At 38.6% G+C, this 21712-nt stretch overlaps 1 protein-coding gene across 9 annotated transcripts in view; it reads right to left on the minus strand.

Moving 5' to 3' along the window:
• The window catches only part of pak5 (p21 protein (Cdc42/Rac)-activated kinase 5), a 212078-nt gene that overhangs the window by 187650 nt on the left and 2716 nt on the right, over positions 1-21712 (minus strand). For 5 of the 9 annotated variants that reach the window (XM_043696602.2, XM_043696600.2, XM_043696597.2 and 2 more), the window contains exon 2: positions 2307-2368. The exons of 1 other annotated variant lie outside the window; for it this stretch is intronic. The gene's annotated coding sequence lies outside the window, so the exon portion shown is untranslated. Of the gene's footprint in view, positions 1-2306; positions 2369-10656; positions 10802-21712 lie in introns of those variants that run through there. 3 more of the 9 variants (XM_087991659.1, XM_087991655.1, XM_087991658.1) reach the window with 1 other exon arrangement.

Consider the following 21712-nt stretch of genomic DNA (forward strand, 5'->3'; position numbering starts at 1 on the left):
TAAAATTACATTTGACAAACGCATTACTCAAGATTCTAAAAATGTGCAATCATTGTCAGACAGAGTCATTCGAAATCCATTTGAAAGCATTAATGCAGTGGGAGAGAAATGCTTACACTGCAAAAGAAAGTGTCTATATAAGGGACATTTCATTATTTGTCAAATCATCTCCACTGGTAACATAAACAAATATATTTTTGATTTAAAAAAAAACTAACAACAGCTTTTACAAAACACAGTTGCCTTTTAAACCACAGAGCAACAAAGTAATAAAAACAGTTCAGAATGGTACTCAGGTCTCTGGAGAAATAGTTCAATATTCAAATAATAAAACAGGCACTTGACCTTCCACAGAGTTTCTTTGCATGCTGTTAACTTGAGTCACTCCAAGCAAGATTCTGCCCTGACTAGTGCTGAAGCATCCCTCAAAGTCACAAATGATATCCAACATGAATGCAATTGGTAAATTATCCCTCCTCGACCTGTATGCAGCCTTCAACATGGCTGCTCTCTTTCAGCAACACCATCTGAAAAAGATCAGATTCCACATGTGCCCTGATGATATCCAGCTTTACCTCGCCCCACCTCTTTCTACTCCACATGTTTTATAAATTGTCAGACTGATTATCAACATCCAGTATTAGATGAGCACAATTTTCCTTCAATTAAATATTGGGAAATTTGAAGCCACGACAATCTGTTCCGCCGCAAAATTCATTCCCTCACCACAAAATTGAATCCTTTCCATAGTAGTTCTGAGACAGGCTTGAACTGTCTCAATCTTGATGTTATGGTCGACCCCTACAGTGAGACTGACTAGTTTTCTGTGCCATTAACAAACTGTTTCCTTTCATATCTGTAACATCACCAGACTCCATTGCGGTTTAGTTCACCTGCTGCTGAAAACCTCATCTGACGTCGTCATCATAACCTCTCGATTTGACTGTTCCAACACTCTCCTGGCTGGCTTCCCATATTTTGCTCTTCATAAACTTAAGAATAATGAAATACATCATAACTAGCACCAAATTCTGTTCACCCATTGCAGCAGAAGTCATCCCAATGAAGAAGAAACATACTAAGGGGAGGATTAGGCAACCATGACTGATAAGGGAAGTCAGGGACAGAATAAAAGCAAAAGAGAAAGCATACAATGTGTTGAAGATTAATGTGAAGCTAGAGAATTTGGAAGCCTTTAAAAACTAGAGGACAATTTTAAAAAAGCTATAAGGGGAAAATGTTGAAATATGAGAGTAAGCTAGCAAGTAACATATGAGCAAATTGCAAGAGTTTGTTTAGATTCATAAAAGGTAAGAGAGAGGCAAGAGTGGTAAATGACACAGGAGTAGTAGTAATTGGAAGCAAAAAAATGTTGGAGAAACTGAATACATACTTTGCATCAGTCTTCATGATGTCAGTATACCAGAACAGGAAGAGTGTTGTGGCCATCACTGAAAAGGTGGTCCTGGGGAAGCTTAAAGATCTAAAGGTAGATAAATCACCCGGATCAGATGGACTATACCCCAAGGTGTTGAAAGTAATAGAGGAGGAGATTGGTATTGAACATTGGAGTGACGGAAAAGGTTGGAAAATTGTTAGCAGCAGCACCTTATCAAAGGCCTCTAGGAATCCAAATAGAGCAATCCAAACTAGTTATCCTTTGTCTAACTTGTCCAAAGGATTTTAACACATGACCTCCCTTGACAAAGCCATGCTGACTCAGTCCTATTGTACAATGCATTTCCAAGTACTCCTCAATCACAGACTCTAAATCTTACCAACAACCAAGGTTAAACTAACCAGCCTATAACTTCCCAACTGTTGAGGGAGGGTGGGAAACAAAAAGGCCTCTTAATACCCTTTAATCTCTGTATCAATCCAGTCTAATCGGCACCGGGAGCATTAAAGACCCCTCTGAAAGGAACCAAGGACATAGTATCTTTGAGAAAAGGAATAGCTTTTAGAAAACAAAAGGAACCAGCTTTGTGACACTTCAAACCTCTATGGCTATTTTTAATTTCCAACTGCACTTTGTACCAAAGCATTGGGAGCTTTACTCCCTATGAAATATTATGCTGGTGCTAACAATCAAGCACAATAAACCTCAGGCATGAATGTTGCACAACATATCTATTTAGAGTTTACGCTCTATTATGCAACAATCATGGATAGCCTAATGAATGTACTGCAAAAACTCATGAATCATTTGTTCACATTTTGAACAAATAGAATATGACATTCCACAGGGCTTAAATTGGGATACCACAATCACTGTCTTTCTGATTTTTTAAAATCTCATTGCTTACCAGTACTTTTCCTTGTTCTTAAGCTGGCCAGCTTCTCTGTGCTTTATGTTGTCTAATAGATTCTGAAGAAAATAGGAAAGGAAAACACTAACAGTCAAGGAGGACACTCATACTAGAATTGGCGGCACCACAAGCATTAAGAAGAAAGTTAAACAGTCATTTGTACATTCTTGATTCACACACTTCTATTAAATGTACCTTTCAAACAGTTTATATTCCTCATAAGGCAAACTAACCGTTAACAATTTTGTTAGGCCTATTCTTAGAATGCCCTCATTTAATCTAAATTATTGGCCCCATTTTCTCCTCTGACCTCAAAAAAGGTATTTTATTTAATTTTGAAAAATTACATGCATTATCCATGCAATTGTTGAAGTCAAAGGTCTTCATTTTTCTCACTTATGCTTTAAACACTGGGGCCTTTAATTATACACAATAGTATCCAATTTCAAATAACTGATTGAAATCTGGCACACTTCAAAAATCAACAAGCAAGTATGGTAATTCAGTACAGCAATAGTACATTTTCCATAAAATTAAAAAATGAGAAACCTAACATCACATTATTTCTTCACTGATGTCCCTAGCTAAACTTTATCAAAATATGCAAATAATTAATTGATAATTTGACCTGTTAATCAGAAAAACCCCAAAGCTTGCAGAATAATTACACAATAGAAGGATGTCTTTCAGCCTCTCATGTCAACTCTCCAAATGAGCAAATATCTTCGTGCCATTCTCCCACCTTCTCTCCATAATGCTGCACATTCACCATTGTTCAGATAAGAGTCAATTTCCTTTTGAATATTTCAATTGAACCTGACTTCACCACACTTTCAGGCAGTTCACTCCATTTCACTGGATGAAATAAATCTTCCTCCAGCCACTTTTGCTTCTTTAGCTCAATTTTAAACCTGTGCCTTTTTATCCTGGGGAACAGATTCTCCCTATTTACTCTTTCCATGTCTTTCATCAGTTTGAATACCTTCAAGTCTCCCCAAATATTTTTTCCTCAGAGAAAACAGTCCTTACTTCTCCAATTTATCTTCATAACTGAAATTTATCATCCCTAGAACCATTCCTTTTCTACATTCTTTCCAATGCTTTCACATCTTAGATAAAATGTATACTTAGATTGGACATAACATTTCAGCCAAGGCTGAACTAGTATCTTGTACAAGTTCAACATCGCCACTTTGCTATAGCATTCGATGCTTCTGTTTACAAAGCCCAGGACATTGTATGTATTATTAGCTGCCCTCTCAATTTATGTTGCCATCTTCACTGAGCTCCGCACATATCCGCTCAGACCATTCCATTCCAGCTGCTTCTTCAGAACTGTGCCATTTATTTTATATCAGTTACCCACATTCTTCCTCGAATAGTGAGCCATAAGATGTTGAAACAAGACTTTTGTTTTAGCTTGATATCAAAATTTGTTTTATGGAGTACAACATGTGCAATAAACATGGTTCAAGTATCTTTGATGCACATGTCAACATGAAGAATTATACTTAACTGAGTTATACTAGGCAGCAAACTTTACATTGCAATATTTAAAAATATGTATGCTAAATATACCTTCCATCATGCCAAACAATTCGATCATTATCTTCACCCCACTAAACATGAACATGTTTCCTACAGATAGCAACAATTCTTCAGAATTAATATCTTCCCATTTTTATTGAATTCACATTAAGCCTGACAGTGCATTTGACATTATATATGGCTTACACATAATATATTACAACTTATGTTTGGTTATCACATTTATGATAATAGATAAGGTTCAAGAACACTACACAGAAGAGATAAAAAAGAAAAATTTGATACCGAGTTGCACAAAGAGATATTCGGAGATGGCCAAAAGCTTGATCAAAAAGGTAGAAATTAAGGAATACATGAGAGGAAAGTAAGGTCAAGAGGTGGGAGGATTTAAAGGAAGAAATTGCAGAGCTTTATGCCTACACATCAGAAGACAAGGACATCAATGGTTGAGCAACTAAATTCAAGAGGCTAGAATTACATGAGAACAAATACATTGAATGATTAACATGCTGGATAATCTAACAATATTTAAATTTCAATAGATTTTGCTCTTGAAGTCATGTTGAATCATGAGGGGGATATATTAATGAGTAATTACTGGCAATTATTATTCAAAATTAACACTTTGCAGCTTACTAAAAAGATGCTGTGATAAAATGCAAGAAGTGATCGTAAAACCAGTAGCATAAAGTTGCCAACTGCCTTGGATCAGTTGGCAGCATGCTTTGCATCAGTCCAGACTCTTGAGCACAATCTCAGGTAAACATTCTGTGCAGTACTGAGAAGCTTCTGCATCGTCATATATGCTACTTTCCAATTACAGTTTAAACAGAGGTCCTGTCTATTCTCTCAGGGAAGCTCCCACTGCAATATTTGCAGAGCAAGGTTGTCCTCCCCAATACTGACTTCAAGAAACCAGAAATAAATGTGTCAGCATGGGGCCTCAGAGTGCAGCTTAGAGCAGACATTGATATCAAGGCAACAGAGTGCAGAAGGAGATTTGGGAGAATTCCTAGGTTGTGCAGTTCACTATTATGGGGAGACCAGAATGACTGGGTTTTTCTCCTTTGAGCAAAAAAGGAGAAGAGGAGATTTAAAGTGTTCAGTATTATGTAGCATTTTGAAAGAATATATATGGGGAAAATGTTTCCTGTAGTAGATGGTCAGTATTGTTGGGATAGAGTTCATCTGAACTGTCTTATGTTTCAGCGATCATATCACCAGGGATTAGAGAGGGCTTTAAACGGAATAGAGTGGGGAAGAGAACGTGCAGGAAAACACTGAGTAAATTAAATGAAAAAGACAATGCAAGAGATCAAGGTAGCAAATAGGATAATGATCAAAGTACAACAGGAAGTATCACAGGCAGTGACTACAATCTTAACAGCATGCCGGCAGATAGAGCCAGTGTTCACAAAAGCAGCAAACAGTATACCTGATGGTAGAGATAAATCTCCTATGGAACGCTGAATAGTTGTTTTATATTTTACTTACTGAATGAACTTTTATTGTTCATCTTTTGTTATGATAGATTATGTAATTCACAGTCCTGGATCAGGGCTTCAGATTTGGTACTTTACACCCATATTTCAAACAGAACCAGAATTTCATTACCTCACTTAGAAATGTTCTCTGAACTAACTACCATCCTGCTGAAAAGTTCTTCAAAAACAGGTGTCGGTCTAACTACAAGGTCAGGAGTCACATAACGCCAGGTTATAGTCCAATTCTGTCAGTGCTCCAAAAGCTTGTGATTTCAAATAAACCTGTCGAACTATAACCTGATGTGTGACTTCTGACCTCGTCTCCCCCCCACCCAGACCAACACCGGCACCTCTACATCTGCATCCAGGTCTGGTCGCCCTATTATAGGAAAGATGTGGATGCTTTGGAGGGGGTTCAGAGGAGGTTTACCAGGATGCTGCCTGGACAGGAGGGCTTATCTTATGACGAGAGGTTGACTGAGCTCGGAGTTTTTTCATTGGAGAAAAGGAGGAGGAGAGGGGACCTAATTGAGGTATACAAGATAATGAGAGGCATAGATAGAGTCGATAGCCAGAGACTATTTCCCATGGCAGAAATGACTAACATGAGGGGTCATAGTTTTAAGCTGGTTGGAGGAAAGTATAGAGGGGATGTCAGAGGTGGGTTCTTTACACAGAGTTGAGAGAGCATGGAATGCGTTGCCAGCAGTTGTGGAAGCAAGGTCATTGGGGACATTTAAGAGACTACTGGACATGCATATGGTCAAGAAATTTGAGGGTGCATACATGAGGATCAGTGGTCGGCACAACATCGTGGGCTGAAGGGCCTGTTCTGAGCTGTACTGTTCTATGTTCTATGTCCTAGGTCTAATTATCTATTGAGTCATTGCTCTGGTCACCACACAAGATGGAAAAATACCTGGAACCTGTTTTGAAACTGTCTGATTTGTCTAACCTCCCATGCTCGAAGCTACAACTTCTACTCCAGCCAAGTTATAAACTGGGAATAAATCCACTCCATCCAAGGATAGTTTTATTACTATTACAATGACTGCTGTTACCACCACCACCTGAATGTCTGAATGTCATGTCAAACTCCAATTATATTTTGGACAATAGAACCTGGGTATTCTTTCAATTTGTGTTATTAACACATGGGTTTTATCACATGCTCTGCAAAGAAAACTAAATAATTTTCTAGCATAAGAATTTGAGTAGCTCCTGTGACCTTAAATATAGTTAGGGGTTTAGCTGCATCATTTGAAACAAAATTATCTCCCCTTGTGCAATTCTCCTTTACTCCATTCAACTCTCCAGTACTCATACCAATTTTTAACCTCCAGTTTCTTACTTATAATTTATGTCATAATTTGATCTGTGGTATTTTCATTTTGAGTTCTCTTTTTGGACTTGTTCTTACAAACCTGAATTAGTCCCATGAGTTTCCTTCACAACTTCCAGCATCCAGAACTAAACTGTCCCACTTTATTACAATGGAAACACTGAGGCCTTCCATTTTAAACTCTACCCTCAGAACTTACTCTAATCCGATGGGGAAATCCTGTGGCATTCTCAGCTGTCCTCTCTTTGCCGTGCCTTTCTGACTCTCCCATCCTGACCTTCTAGAGTTTACAGGGATGATTAAAATGAGGTCTAGTTTTATGAATAAAGTCATAACCAGACAATACTGGTGCTGTCTGTGTAGCACTTGCAACTCTTTGATCTTCAAAATGGGTTTTTATTATAAAGGTTGAGAGTTTTTAAATTCTTGCCAGATCTCTAAGAACTTCATACAGGAGTTCAAATCCTAGTGTTTCCATCTACCTGTCAAAGTTATTTTGTTTAACTCTTTCAAATTCAGCATTGCCTCAGAAAACCTATTTCCTTAAGTTTTGAAATTTTTGTATGCTCCAAAGAATAACTCTAATCTGTTTTTTCAAGATTTGGAGATGCCGGTGTTGGACTGGGGTGTCCAAAGTTAAAAATCACAACACCAGGTTATAGTCCAACAGGTTTAATTGGAAGCACACTAGCTTTCGGAGCATCGCTCCTTCATCAGGTGGTAGTGGAGGGCTCAATCCTAACAGACTTTAGAGCAAACATTTACAGTGTGATGTAACTGAAATTATACATTGAAAATTTGATTGTCTGTTAAGCCTTTCACCTGTTAGAATACCATGGTAGTTTCACTTCTTTCATGTGTAAATCATAAAACCTTTTTTTAAAAAGTTGCATTCTCAGGTTAGCTGTTAACAGTGGGGATAGCTAGACAATATGTTGAAGGTGTTAGCCCCGTGTTCTCTGTCTATGCCATGATGTTTAGATTGATTCTAATCTAAAAAGTGAGATAACGGAGTTCTACATGAATGCATGCAGTTTTTGAGCAAAGTACAATGTAACCCTGCAAATACAAATTCACCCCACAAAATATATGTGTGCATGTGGGTCTTTGTCTGTGTGTGTGTGTGTGTGTGTGTGTGTGTCTGTCTGTCTGTCTGGGTTGAGGGTTGAGAGTGTGAGAAAATGTGTGTGTGTGTGTGTGTGTGTGTGTGTGTGTGTGTGTGTGTGTGTGTGCGCGTGCGCACACAGAGTGTCTTAAGTCCGTGAGGGGGTACATGTGAGAGTGTGGGAGTGTGTGTGTCTGTAAGGGTGTGTGTGCGCGTCTGTGTGCGTGTGCGTGTAGGAGTATCTGTGTGCACGTATAGTGCAACGGTGGTCACCTGTAATGTGACATGAACCCAACATCCGGTTGAGGCCCTCCTTATGGGTACCGAACTTAGCTATCAGCCTCTGCTCGGCCACTTTTCTCTGCTGCCTGTCCCAATGTCCACCTTGGAGGATGGTCACCCGAAGGTCCGAGGTCAAATGTCCTGGACCACTGAAGTGTTCCCCAACTGGGAGGGAACACTCCTGTCTGTTGATTGTTGTGCATCGACGGATGAATGGGCACCGCACAAACACACACATACACTTTCTCACACTCTCAACCCCCAACCCAGACAGACACACACACTCAGACAAAGACCCACATGCACACATATTTTGTGGTGTGAATTTGTACTTGCAGGGTTACATTGTACTTTGCTCAAAAACTGCATGCATTCATGTAAAACTCCGTTATCTCACTTTTAAGATTAGAATCAATCTAAACATCATGGCATAGACAGAGAACATAGGGGGCTAATATTGTCTAGCTATCACCATTGTTAACAGCTAAACCGAGAATGCAACTTTTTAAAAAAGGTTTTGTGACTTACACATGAAAGAAGTGAAACTACCATGGTATTCTAACAGATGAAAGGCTTAACAGACAATCAAATTTTCAATGTATAATTTCAGTTACATCACACTGTAAATTTTTGCTCTAACTTCTGTGTGTTAGGATTGAGCCCTCCACTACCACCTGATGGAGCGATGCTCCGAAAGCTAGTGTGCTTCCAATTAAATCTGTTGGACTATAACCTGGTGTTGTGTGATTTTTAACTCTTTCTTGAAAAAAAGAGTCATAATCCCCAGAAGCCTCCTCAGACATTGAAGGATAAAATTTCCACTCTTTACCTCTCAGCTTGCGCTACATCTCTTGGTGAATTTTTGCAGTGCATTTTGTAGACAATACATACTGCTGCTACTGAGGGTCTGTGGTGGAGGGAATTGCTTGTGGATGTGGTACCAATCAAGCCGGCTGCTTTGTTGTGGACGGCGTCAAGCGGCTTGAATGTTGTTGGAGCTGCATCCATCCAGGCAAACTAGGAATATTCCATCACATTCCTGACTTCTATGATTTCATTGATGAACTCTGATTCTCTGATCTACTTATCAACATGGATTTTATATTTGTTTAAAAGACGAGAGCAGTCACAGGATCAAAAAAGGAGTGTGATAACAGATTGGATTTATTAAATGGATGATTTTTGAATCTTTAATTTATTGAGAAAACTTCAGAAGGAAAACAAAAGGGTTACATTTATTCACTAATGTAAATAGGAAGGTAGCCAAAGTACTGTGTTTCAATTTAGACGATATAGGTATAACTGGAAGATTCTTCCCAGCCCTGGAAAGTCTGTCAATTGCAAGTCAGGTGGTAACACATAGTAGGAATGCAAAAATCAGATTCTCAATGTTGAGAAAGGGATTTCAATTTTCCACCCAAGATTTTAAAGGTGAGACGAGAATCATCTTTGAGTGGGAAGAGGCCTACTTGCATATATTAACATCTCATTATTACCTAGTCTCACCCCATGTACAAAATGTTTAGTATGTGCAATTGAACAGAAGTACAGCTCCAATCAGCTTCACAAACAAGAATGATAATGATTTACAGCATAAGATAACAACCCTGGGATGTATTTCCAATTCTAATGAGAGGCTGTTCTTCATTTTGCTTTCAGTGACAGTTTATTCTTTTTAAGTATCATAGAATCAAGAAATCCTTACAGTTGTGAAAGCAGACCATTTAGCCCATCAAATTCACATTGACCCACCAAAGAGCATCCCAGCGAGACCTCACCCAACCTTAACCCTGTATTTCCTATTAGTAATCCATCTAGCCTGCACATCCCTGGACACTGAGCAATTTAGCATGGGCAATCCAGCTAACCTGCACATCTTTGGACTTTTTGTTTTTTTATTGGCCAAAGAGTAGGTAAGGGATTTCGCTCTGGATGTATCCAGTTGCTACGCATGGAAAAGCTAGTTAGTATTTACAGGTATTCAAAGCTACCATCTAGAACACCAGCAGGACATACAGAAAAAAGTATTCTTCATTTAAAAACCTTGTGCTTAAGTTGTTGACAAATACTTAATTTTTAACATTTAATTTGTAATTTAGAAGTCTGTATTGGTTCAAAAAATGACTGCAGAAATGTTAAAATAGAAGTCCATCATATCCAAAACAAAAATTAATGTTGGGTAACAAGGGGAATTAGAGCAAAAGCAAAGCAAAACATAATCATGTTATATTGCCATCCATGTAGAAAATTCTCAATGTCTCATTTTAGTATCAAGTTATTTTGGTATAAAATGCATCAAAAGTATTCCCTTACGTCTGACTACTTTCGAAAATGTTTCACTTTTTGGTCTTTGTCATTCTCATATTATATCTTTTCCACTCACATTATACATTTGTTAAACCCCATTTCATCCTGCACAGCACCATGGTCCCACCATTAATGTTCCTTTATGCTCTAGTACATTACTAGCATAGGGTGAAACAGATCAAAGTCAATAACAAAACGATTAAGGGGGAATATCAGATACTTCCAAGTTTATTATTACTTCATAAACCAAGGAATACAATTCAAAACATTGTTACTTGCCTGCTGAACAATGGAAATGCAATTTCCAAACTGGAGACAAGCATACAGACATCAGCCTTACTTCGGAGTCAGAAAGTCAGTGCTTCAAGCATACCGCAATATTGGAAATGCCAGTTTCAGATGAAGCATTAAACTGATCTCATCTAGTCTCTCGTGCAGAGTCAGAAGTTCAGAAGGGGTATACAGATAATAGGAGAGCTTTCTGGGAGTCCCAAATTGGAACCTAGAAGCACGGGTAGGCCTATTTATAGAGAATTATATTTACTCCTCAACCAACATTTCAAAAACAGATTACCAACAGTAGATTTCCTTTGTTTTTAAGAAGATTGCAGCTACTTTTCCTACTTTGACTCTTGACTGCAGTTCAAAAGTATTTTGCTGTGAAATTGTGTGGAAGGTTGTCTGGTTGTGAAAAGCACTATAAAAATACAGTTAATTCTTAACATCTCAGGAATCAGATTCAAAACTTGATTCTGAAGCACACTGAAACCAAGAGCCTTGGCAAGAAGGGAGTCAAATATACATTCAATTCTCATTGGACATTATGATTCCAGTCTGTACAAAGCCACAATTTAAAAGTGCCCAATGAGTCCTGGGCACCTCTTCAACTTAGGACAGAATGTTTTCAATGGTAAGAAAGTAGCAGCTTTGCAGGTCAAATGTACCACTTTAAAATTAGCCACTCAGACACTGGATTTCTATATTTACCTCAAGGCACTACTGTGGTGCTCCTTTGGCTTTACATCTGTTCAATTTGCACTAAAGCTGTTTCAGTGAGAGTTGCACACTATCTATATCATGCAGGAGTGGATCTGTAGCACTGAAAATGTGCAAACTATATGGTTCCATTTGAAATAAAATTAGTTTGCATCATCCGGCTTTGCATCATGCTTTCAGATTATTAAAAAAAGTCAGTTTCAGTTCATTCAAAGGTGTCACACCAGATCCTATCCATCACCAGGGATCATTTACTGCTGCCATATTAAAAATTTCCCTCTTGCTTCCATACCTAAGCCTCTCTGGCATCAAAACATTTCTGCTTTGTCAGTTCTAAACTCAATTCCACCCTGATGTTTCATCATCCACCCTTCGTAAATTTCACCAAAACTTTGTTACTAATATCCTAATCGGGTTATTGGTTCAGTTTCAGAACTTCCCCCTCTGGACTGGAAAGTCATAAGTTTAATCCCCATTCAAGACATTTAAGACTTCAATGAAGACTGAACAAATGTTGCATTATTGGGCGAGATGGAAATCAGAAGTCCAGCCTGCCTGTATGGGTAGCTACAAAAGATCCCACTGCACTAAAAGAAGTCAATGTCACATTTCTTGTTCCACATGTTTCTTTATTCCAATTTTAAAATGTCTTAGGATGATTCTTTATGGAAATTCGCCAAAGTACTTCAAAAGAGTACTCATTGTTACTTTATATATCTACATATACAAATTATGATTCCTTCTCAAGCTCTTCCCTTGGCTGAGGCATGGTGATCCTCAAGTTACCACCACAAAGTTGTCTCCCTCTAATGCGGGTGCAGCGCTATGATTGGTACAGATGTGGCAACTTCATTTAACTACAGTCATGTTCAAATGCATCAAAATCTGGACATTATCCAGGCTTGGGCTGATAAATGTCAAGTAAATTCACACCACACAAATGGTAAGCAATAACAATTTCCAATAAGAGACTGTAATGTTAACAGAATAAATTGGACTCTCTCTGGACATTAAAGGGTTAAACTGCACTGACTGAACATCCTGGAAGTGGTGGGGATGACATTCATGCAGAAATGTGGATGACTCCCACTCCATTTAGACAGTCATTTGCACTACTCCCCTACTAATATCAAGTTAAACTCTCATTCAGTCTGTTCCATTCAGAAATGCTTTCATAGCCATCCCCCGAATCTAGATATGTCATACCTGCATTGTCCTGGGGAATCACGGAAACAGGAAATCATCTGCATAACAATTCCTTAGGATTAAGGCATTTAAAGTATCTCAGAGAATGATCTCATCCTACCATTGTACCTGAGGTTACATGTGGTTATGGGTGTGTGTGTGTATGTACCTATGGGTGATGGCTGGGGGGGGGGGGGGGGGGAGAGAAGAGAGAGGAGTGACCAGAGTATCTGTGAGCTTTACCAATTGACCTGTATTAAAGGAGACTTTTTTTTTGTTTGGGGCCTCTTTTGACTTGAGTTCACACACCTGCAAGGAGGATCAAAGGGGGTCAACAAGCTTGTACAGGCTTTAATAATCTTTAACTGTTTGCAGAAGTTGGTGTGTGCGAATTGCATCTAGTGTATGAAACTGCAGGAGAAGAACCTAACAAGGCCATCTAATCACCTCCCCCTGACATTCAATGGTGCTGCCATCACTAAATCCCACACAATCAATATCCTGGGGTTGCTGAACTGGCATTGTGGGGTACGTGGACTAACCAATAACAAATGACATTTCAGATGAGACAGACAGCCTGTTTGCCCTTTTGGGTGAACAAATTATACTATTCTAAGGGGGAGCATGATTTTGTTCCCAATGTTATGAGCTGTATTAATCACCAAAAGGCATTGCTTAAAAAAAAAACAGGCCATTATCTCATTGAGGGAATGGTGTAGTAATAATCACCGATGATTTTGATTTACAGATGGATTGAGTGAATCAAATTGGCAACATAGCCTGGAAGTCGAGTTCTTGCCAGGTTCTCAGGACACTTTCTTAACATGTAGGTCCAACGAGAGAGCAGACTTTTATAAATTAGGTCATGGACAATGCAACAGGATTAATTAATACCTTCATACTAGGGGCAATGAGGTCATAACATTGTGTGAAATTCAAACAAAGTTTGGGAGAGCGAGAAAAGGAGAGCGAGAAAAGGAGAGCGAGAAAAGGAGAGCGAGAAAAGGAGAGCGAGAAAAGGAGAGCGAGAAAAGGAGAGCGAGAAAAGGAGAGCGAGAAAAGGAGAGCGAGAAAAGGAGAGCGAGAAAAGGAGAGCGAGAAAAGGAGAGCGAGAAAAGGAGAGCGAGAAAAGGAGAGCGAGAAAAGGAGAGCAGAGTGGACTTAAGACAAGTGATTTAAACTTGAATGAGGGCAGTTGTGAAAGCATGAAGACAAGTTGGCAAATGAGAAAAGTTAAGGGATAGGAAGTAGAGATTCAGTGGCAGCCATTCAAGGAGATATTTCTTAACACTCAGCAAGATGCCATATTAAATTTACCATGTAAAATAAGAGCCCATAATGCAAAAGGTACTATTAACATAGCTAGATGATTGTTTACATTTGGCTAACCAGAGTGCAAGTTTAAATGATTGATTTTTACATTGTCAAAATGTAATGAGCAGTGTCACAGGGATCAGTCTTGTATCCTTAATTATTTACTATCTATATTAATGATTTGGATGAAGGGACTGATTGCATGATTGGTAAGTATACTGATGACAGGTTTTTAAAATTAGCTTTTGGGATGTGTCCTCGCTGGCTGACCAGCATTTCTTGCTTGTCCCTAGTTGCACTTGAGGCAGCAGTGAGCTGCCTTCCATGTGCTGTAGGTGGATCCTCAATGTCATTATGGAGGAAATGCCAAGACATTGACCCAGTGACATTGAAGGTATGGTGATATATTTTCAAGTTAGAATGGAAATTAGCTTGGAGGGGAGCTTGCAGGTTGTGGTGTTCCCATGTATCTGCTGCCTTCTCCTGAGGTTGAAGTGGTCATGGGTTTGGAACTTGTCTCAGAATCTTTGAATTTCTGCAGTGCTGTAGTTATTAGCAACAGTGTGGAGGGAACATTGGTAGTGGATATGATGCCAGTTAAGGAGCTGCTTTGTCCTGGATAGTGTCAGGATTCTTCAGTGTTGTTGCTGCTGCACTCCTCCAGGCAAGTGAGGAGTATTGCATCACATACCTGAATTGTGCTTTGTAGATGGTGGACAGACTCTGAGGAGTCAATAGGTGAGTTACTGGTTACAGTATTCCAAGCCTCTGACTTGCTCTTGTAGTGTCATATCCAGTTGAGTTTCTGAGAACCTGCCAAGAACTTATCTTCCAGGCTATGTTGCCAATCTGATTCACTCAACAATCAAAATCAGTGATTAATACTACACCATTCACACAATAAGATAATGGCCACTTATCTTTTAAACAGTGCCTTTAAGGTGATCAATACTGCTCACATTAGGAACAAAATCATGCTCCTCCTTAGAATAGCATCATTTGTTCACCCAAATTACTAATCCAAATAGGCTGTCAGTCTCATCTGAAATGTCAGTTGTGGTAGTGTAGTCCAAGTACTCCACAATGCCGATCTAGATTTTACGTTCAAATCTTTGGAGTGGGAATTGAATCTGTAAGCTTGTGACGGAGAGTGCAGAGTGTGGCCAAATTAACTACTCTGTTATAAAATTGAAGCAGACCAAAAAAAAAAAATTCCCAGAGATCTTCAATGTTTTTTCTCCCCCCCAAAAAAGGGAGACACTTTTCTCTTTCATCTGAGCAATAACAACTTGTATTTTAATGTAGTAAGATATTCTAAGTCATTGGAGCATTTGTAAAGTTTGACATCAAGCAAAGGACAATATTAAGCACATGACAAAGTTTGATGTGTTCTCAGGCAAGGCAGCATGAGAGTTTTGTCACAAGGATTCGGGGGATGGCTATGAAGAAAAATGTTTTACAGAGCTGCAGAGATCCAAGCAAAGATCTTTTAACAAATTTTTGAAGCAGGGCCAGCTATTTAGGGGGAAGACATTTTTATTTATTTCTGTGACAGCAACCATCACAGCTCACGATCACTTCCAAAAATAAATTTTATGTTTCACGGAGGTACACCCTGAAGACAAGAAATAAGTTTTGTTAACTGATAGACACATTCTGACTATTAGAAAATACTTTTAAACAACTGAGAGAAATGCTGCAATGCAACCAATGGACAAAATATGTATTGTGATTGTTGCATCTTGGCAAATTACAACTGGCATCCTTCTCATGACCCACAAATTGGAACTTTTATTTCAAACCAATTATTCCATTTTTACATTGCAACATGCATTAAAAAAAGACTTTCAATCGTGAAAAAGATTTTTTAAAATTACGGTTTTTTTAAGAAAGGTGATCCTGGGTATATAACAACTACATACAGGTCTATGCCAGCATTCATACTTCATGACCACTTCTTTCTACTCTTCTTCACCTAACCACATCAGCATACTTCTCTATGCCCTTCTGCCTCAAATTTTTAATCAAGCTTCCCATTAAGTATTATTTATAGTATTGGTCTTAATTATTCTCATGTTAACAAGCTCTACACTCTTACAAGTATTTGAATAGAAAATGTGCTTGGATTTGTTAATGACTATCTTAATTATGATCTCTCATTTTGGACACACGCAGTAGTGGAAAACTTCATCTACCCTGACAAAAAACATACGTTCTTTATTGGAATACCCTCAGCCTTTTATCTTTTTTCTAGCCTCTTCAGCTTTTAGGTAAGTAAACCTTCTCAGTTCTGGTAATATTCTTGTGAATTTTTGTTTTTGCATCTTCTCCACTTTTTCTACAATGCAAATAAAAAGGAAGGTCAATCAGGATCAGCAGGGAATATTCTTCCATGAATGGAATCATACCTTGCACAAAGGAGCTGGGTATTATTATGAAAATGTCTAAAACTCAATTTGTATGATTTAACTAAAAATTTTAGTATAGGTACAGATTGTTAAATTTAAAATAAATGATAATCCCTGGTGAGAAACTGCTAAACAGACCTCAAGTAATTGTCATTCAACAGGAAGTTCATGTTATTTAATAAGGTCAAAGTTGGAAGTGGGAGAATACTAAATAGTGTATGGAGACAAGATGGCTACAGTCATCTTCATAAAAGGTGTAAATTATTCATATGGTTCATAGAACTAGAGGAAGATTTGGAAAGTGTAAACAATTAGTTTGAATGTCAATGTGGGACATTTCAGGCATAACACATTGTTGTTCAGATGTATTCCTGAGAGGTTATTTTTTTGGTTTGGTTTTAACTGTGCAATTGTTCACAGAAGCAGTCAGTTAGATCCTGGCAACAGCATCAAGAGACAGAAAAAATTGCAAGGAGCTGTAGAGCAGAAACTAAGGACTATCAGAAGCCAGTGTGTTTTCTCATATTGGAATCTTAGTTAAAAAAAAATCAATGAAACATATACATGAGCTTAGGGTTAGCAGTCATGAAGGAGAATTGGAAAGTCATTTAAATAGATAGTCACAGAGAGACTGAGAAATTTCATAACTGGTGAACGGCTGAAAAATATTAGTGAATTCCTGAGAGCTGTAGCATACATTGGTTTAGTCCTGAGAAGTGAAGCAACCCCAAGATCCTATAAAATATAAAACAAAAACCTAAATGTGGGGATACTACTGTAGAAATAACAGCAAAATGGGGATATCCTGTTGAGATTTTTAGTTTTAAAAATGAAATCTTACCAAATAAAGTGCTATTATACTTGCTTTAACTCTTCTACAGTCAAAGGTTTTATGTTTAATATGTGAAACTTTCCAATGTAATTCTCTGAGCTATGAACTGGAAGTTAGAGTTTCTTAAAATTTACTGGTTTCCCTCAAGATCATAACGTCATTAAAACCAATCATCTCAGCCTGGGACATAATTACAAGAATTCCTCTCAGCTACAGTCCAGGTCCAAGTACCTTCAGCTTCTTCATCAATAACTTTCCTTCAAGGTCAGAACTGGTACGGCATTTAAAGTCATGACTCACTGGGGTAGTGTACTGGAAATTAAGCCGCACAAGTGTGAACTTTTGATTAAAATACTAAATCGCCTAAATTTCTTATTTACCTCAGGTGAGATTAAGTAAACCATATTTTATGATTAACAAGAAAATCACTTTGTTGTCATTAATTTTTTTAATGAATGGCAGAAATAAACATGACTAATTAAAATATATAATTTAAACTTTAACTATTTTTAAAATTCCCATACAAATACAAGCAAACACATGGAGACAAGCATTATGGGATGGAACGAAAAGAAAGGCAGACATAGCCAGGTCTACCAGCACTTGGGATCACAAATTAATGATTTGTTTTCTTTCAGTTCATTTCGCCTGCCTTCGATTCTGATGAGAACACAAGGTTGTGGGTAGGCAAAAATCTCAGTTTTTCACTTACTTGTTAAGGTTTTGCTCTGACTGAAGGTGACATTTCGTGGCTGATCATCTGACTCAACAGCCTGTTCCAGCTTTTCCCCTGTATCCTTTGATCCTTTTAGATCTACGTGCAATATCTAACTCCTTCGTGAAACCATAGAATGTTTTGACTGCAACTGCTTTCAGTGGTACCAAAGTATACAGGCCCACCACTCTCTGGGTAAAGTAGTTTCTTCTCATCTCAGCCACAGCTGGAATACTGTATACAATTTGGTTACCTTACTATGTGAAGGATATGATTGCACTGGAGGGGGTGGACAGGAAATTCACCAAGATGTTATCGGGAATAGAACATTTTAGTTAAGAAGAGAGACTGGATTGCCTCAGGTTTTTTATAAAAAAAAAGAAAGCATATAGAAGGCTGAGGGAAATCCTTACTGAGGTGTATAAGATGGTGAGGCACATGGGCAGCGTAGAGAGGAATTTAAGAAGGGATTTTTACCTAAGGCGTGATGGGAATCTAGAATACACTGCCTGGGACAGTATTAGAGGCAGAAAACCTCTCAACCTCTAAAAAGATACATGGACAAGCACTTGAAACATAATAACATTCAAGCCTATGAGCCAAGAGCTGTTAGCATATACTCAATGGGCCAAACAGCCTCTGTATGGTATGACACTCTGATTCCAATAGCTCCAGTCACAATTCATCAGATAGTCCAAAAAGCAACAAGGAGAGTCAGAAGCTGGGTATACTGTTAGAAATGGGTCACTTTCCAACCTCTAGAAGGCACATCAAGGACTGTGAGAAAATATTATCCACATACTTAGTTGGGTACAACTCAAAGTTTGACACATTCAAGATTTCCTTTTTAAATGACATCTCATCATTGACAAATGTCCATTCTCTTTGCACTCTGTACATTGCTACAGTGTATCCTTTCCAAACGATGCACCACACGATTCACCCCCATCAGCAATGCCCTTCACCCATGAAGACAAAGGCAGCAGGTGCAAGAGAACACCAAAACCTCCAATTCACACACACCTCAACCGAACAAATACTGTCATTCTTCTGCATGACAATCATGGGACTTCCTCACGAACCACATTGCTGGAGCACTTTCACAGCATTGCCTGTAGTGGTTCCAGCAGTTCAACCATCAACACAATGTTATTCAAGATTGATGATAATGTCAGTCTTGCCAGTGAGATTCGCATAGAGATATGGGAAAAAAGATCACTTACCTGTCAGCCTTAGAAACCAAGAGATTCTTGTATAATATTTAACAGATGATAATAATCATGCCTTTTCTTATTGCTGAGCAACATCCACATGTACAGATATTTTAGCAGAGATTATCTAAGGATTATACAGAGTGGGATCATGCCCAATTTTTTACTTTCTCAACTATTAGGACATAACCAGCCATTTTATTAGTGAGATCATCTTCACTGCTACAGCTCAATTGCTTCTTCTTTCTTCCTAATGAGACAATAGCACTATGTTCCTCTGGGACTATGGCGACTTTTCTTTAGCACAGGTACTCACTGGATCAAACCTCACACGAGTGTATGAATTTTGATGGATTAGTCAAGATGCCATGACAGGTTAAAAATATTTAAAATATTTAAAAATGGATCCATCTTTACATAGTTCCAATTTTACGCATGATGAATTATTTATTTATTTTTCCAAATGTTCATTAGAAAATGTGCCATTCAGATCTCTTAATATTACGGTTACATGCAATTAAATAAAACATGTTCACAACTTGTAAAGGTTAGCTCCTCCATTAATTATATCAACTGATGATTTCACAGTGCATTAAGTCAGTTTGTATGATATAGGGATTTTTTTTTCATTAATTCAGGTGATGGGAGCATTGCTGGCTCAGCCAGCCTTTATTGGCCATCTCTAATTGATATTGAAAGGTGCAGTGGACTGCCTTGTTGAACTGCTGCAGTCCATGTTGTGTAGGTACAGCCACAATGGGAGGGAGTTCCAATTCTTTATTCACTGAAAGCTATTTCAAATGTTTACATTGTTCAATTTGGCATTTGTTGTTCAACGTATGGTACACTGTTACTTCAGGAACACCTAGGAGAAAGTGAGGACTGCAGATGCTAGAGATCAGAACTGAAAATGTGTTGCTGGAAAAGCGCAGGTCAAGCAGCATCCAAGGAGCAGGAGAATCAACGTTTCGGGCATAAACCCTTCTTCAGGAACATCGCCAGGCATATCCAAAAATGGGATGCGAATCTGGTGAAGCAACAAGTAACAGGCAGGGCAAAGTGATTTCAAAATGAACAGATCAGATCTAATCTCTATAGCCTTGCATGGTGGTAGAAAATTAATGAACAGGACAGGGGAGGCTCCATAAATATCCCCATTCTCAATGATGGTGGAACCAGTACATTAGGGCAAAAGATAAGGCTGAAGTATTTACAATTTTTAGTCTGACGTATTGAGTGATTTATCCATCTCTGCTTCCTCCAGAGGTCCACAGCACCATAGATGCTAGTCTTCATAAAATTCTCCACGTGAGATCAAGAAACAGTCAAAAGAACTGGATACCTCAAAGTCTATTGGCCCTGATAATATTCCAGCAATAGTAATAAATATTTGTGCTTCATTACTTGCAGTGCCCCCAGCCAAGCTTTTCCAGTGCAGCTCCAATATTAGAATCTCCATGACAATATGCCAAATTGCTCAGGTATGGCCTGAACATCAAAGCAAGTCAAATCCAACCTAGTCAATTACCATCCTGTTAGTTTACTCTTGATCAGAAAAGAAATGGAAGGGGTCATCAACAGTACAATCAAGTAGCACTTGCTGGGCAGTAACCTGCTTGCTGACACTCAATTTGCATTCCACGCAAGCCAATCAACCTCTGACCTCATTACAACCTAAACTCAAAACAGCTGAATTCCAGAGGGGACATGCATCTAACTGCCTTTGATATTAAGGCCAGGGTGACGAAGTGTGAGATCAGAGAGCCTGAGCAAAAGTCGATGGGAATCAGGAGGAAAATGCTTAGCTGGCTGGAGTCATAGTTAGCATAAAGATAATTGTGGTTATAGGCAGTCAGTTTAGTTCCAGGACATCTCTGCAGAGGTTCCTCAAGGTAGTGTCCCAGGCTCATTTATCTTTGGCTGTTTCAGAAATCATCTTTCTTCTCTGAAAAGGTAAGTAGTAGAGATTTTTGCTGGGGAGTACACAAGGTTCAGCACAATTTGTAACTCCTCAGCTACTGAAGCAGTCAAAATCCAAATGCAGTAAGACCCGATAATACCTAGGTTTTTGCTGACAAATGGAGAGTAACATTTGTATCACACAGGTGCCAAGCAATAAGCATCTCCAATAAGAGAAAGCCTAACCAATTCAATGACATTATCAGCACACAGTCCCCCACTATCAACATCCTGGCAGTCAGCATTGACTAGAAACTGAATTCGACTAGCCTTATAAATGTAATGAAGACAACAGCAGGTCAGAAGCTAGGAACATTATACCGAGTAACTCACCTGCTGACACCCAGAGCTTGTCCACCACCTACAAGGCACGAGTCAAGAGCATGATGGAATATTTCCCCTTGCCTGGATGAATGCATTCCAACAACACTCAAGAAGCCTGACACCATCCAGGGCAAAGAAGCCTGCCAGACCAACACCACATCCACAAACATTCACTACCTCCATTATTGACACATAATACCAAGTGTGTACCATCTAAAAGATGCAGAAATTTACCAAGGCTCTTTAGACAGCATCTTCCAAACTCATGACCACTACCATCTAGAGAGACACTGATAATAAATGCATGCAACACCACACCTGAAAATTCATTTCCAAGCTACAACCCAACCTGACTTGGATCAATACTGCTGTTCCTTTCTGGGTGAAATTC

The sequence above is a fragment of the Chiloscyllium plagiosum genome, unplaced genomic scaffold (assembly GCF_037043375.1).
Source record: "Chiloscyllium plagiosum isolate Xiang-an unplaced genomic scaffold, Cpla_swu_hap1 HiC_scaffold_10, whole genome shotgun sequence".
Classification (NCBI taxonomy): domain Eukaryota; kingdom Metazoa; phylum Chordata; class Chondrichthyes; order Orectolobiformes; family Hemiscylliidae; genus Chiloscyllium; species Chiloscyllium plagiosum.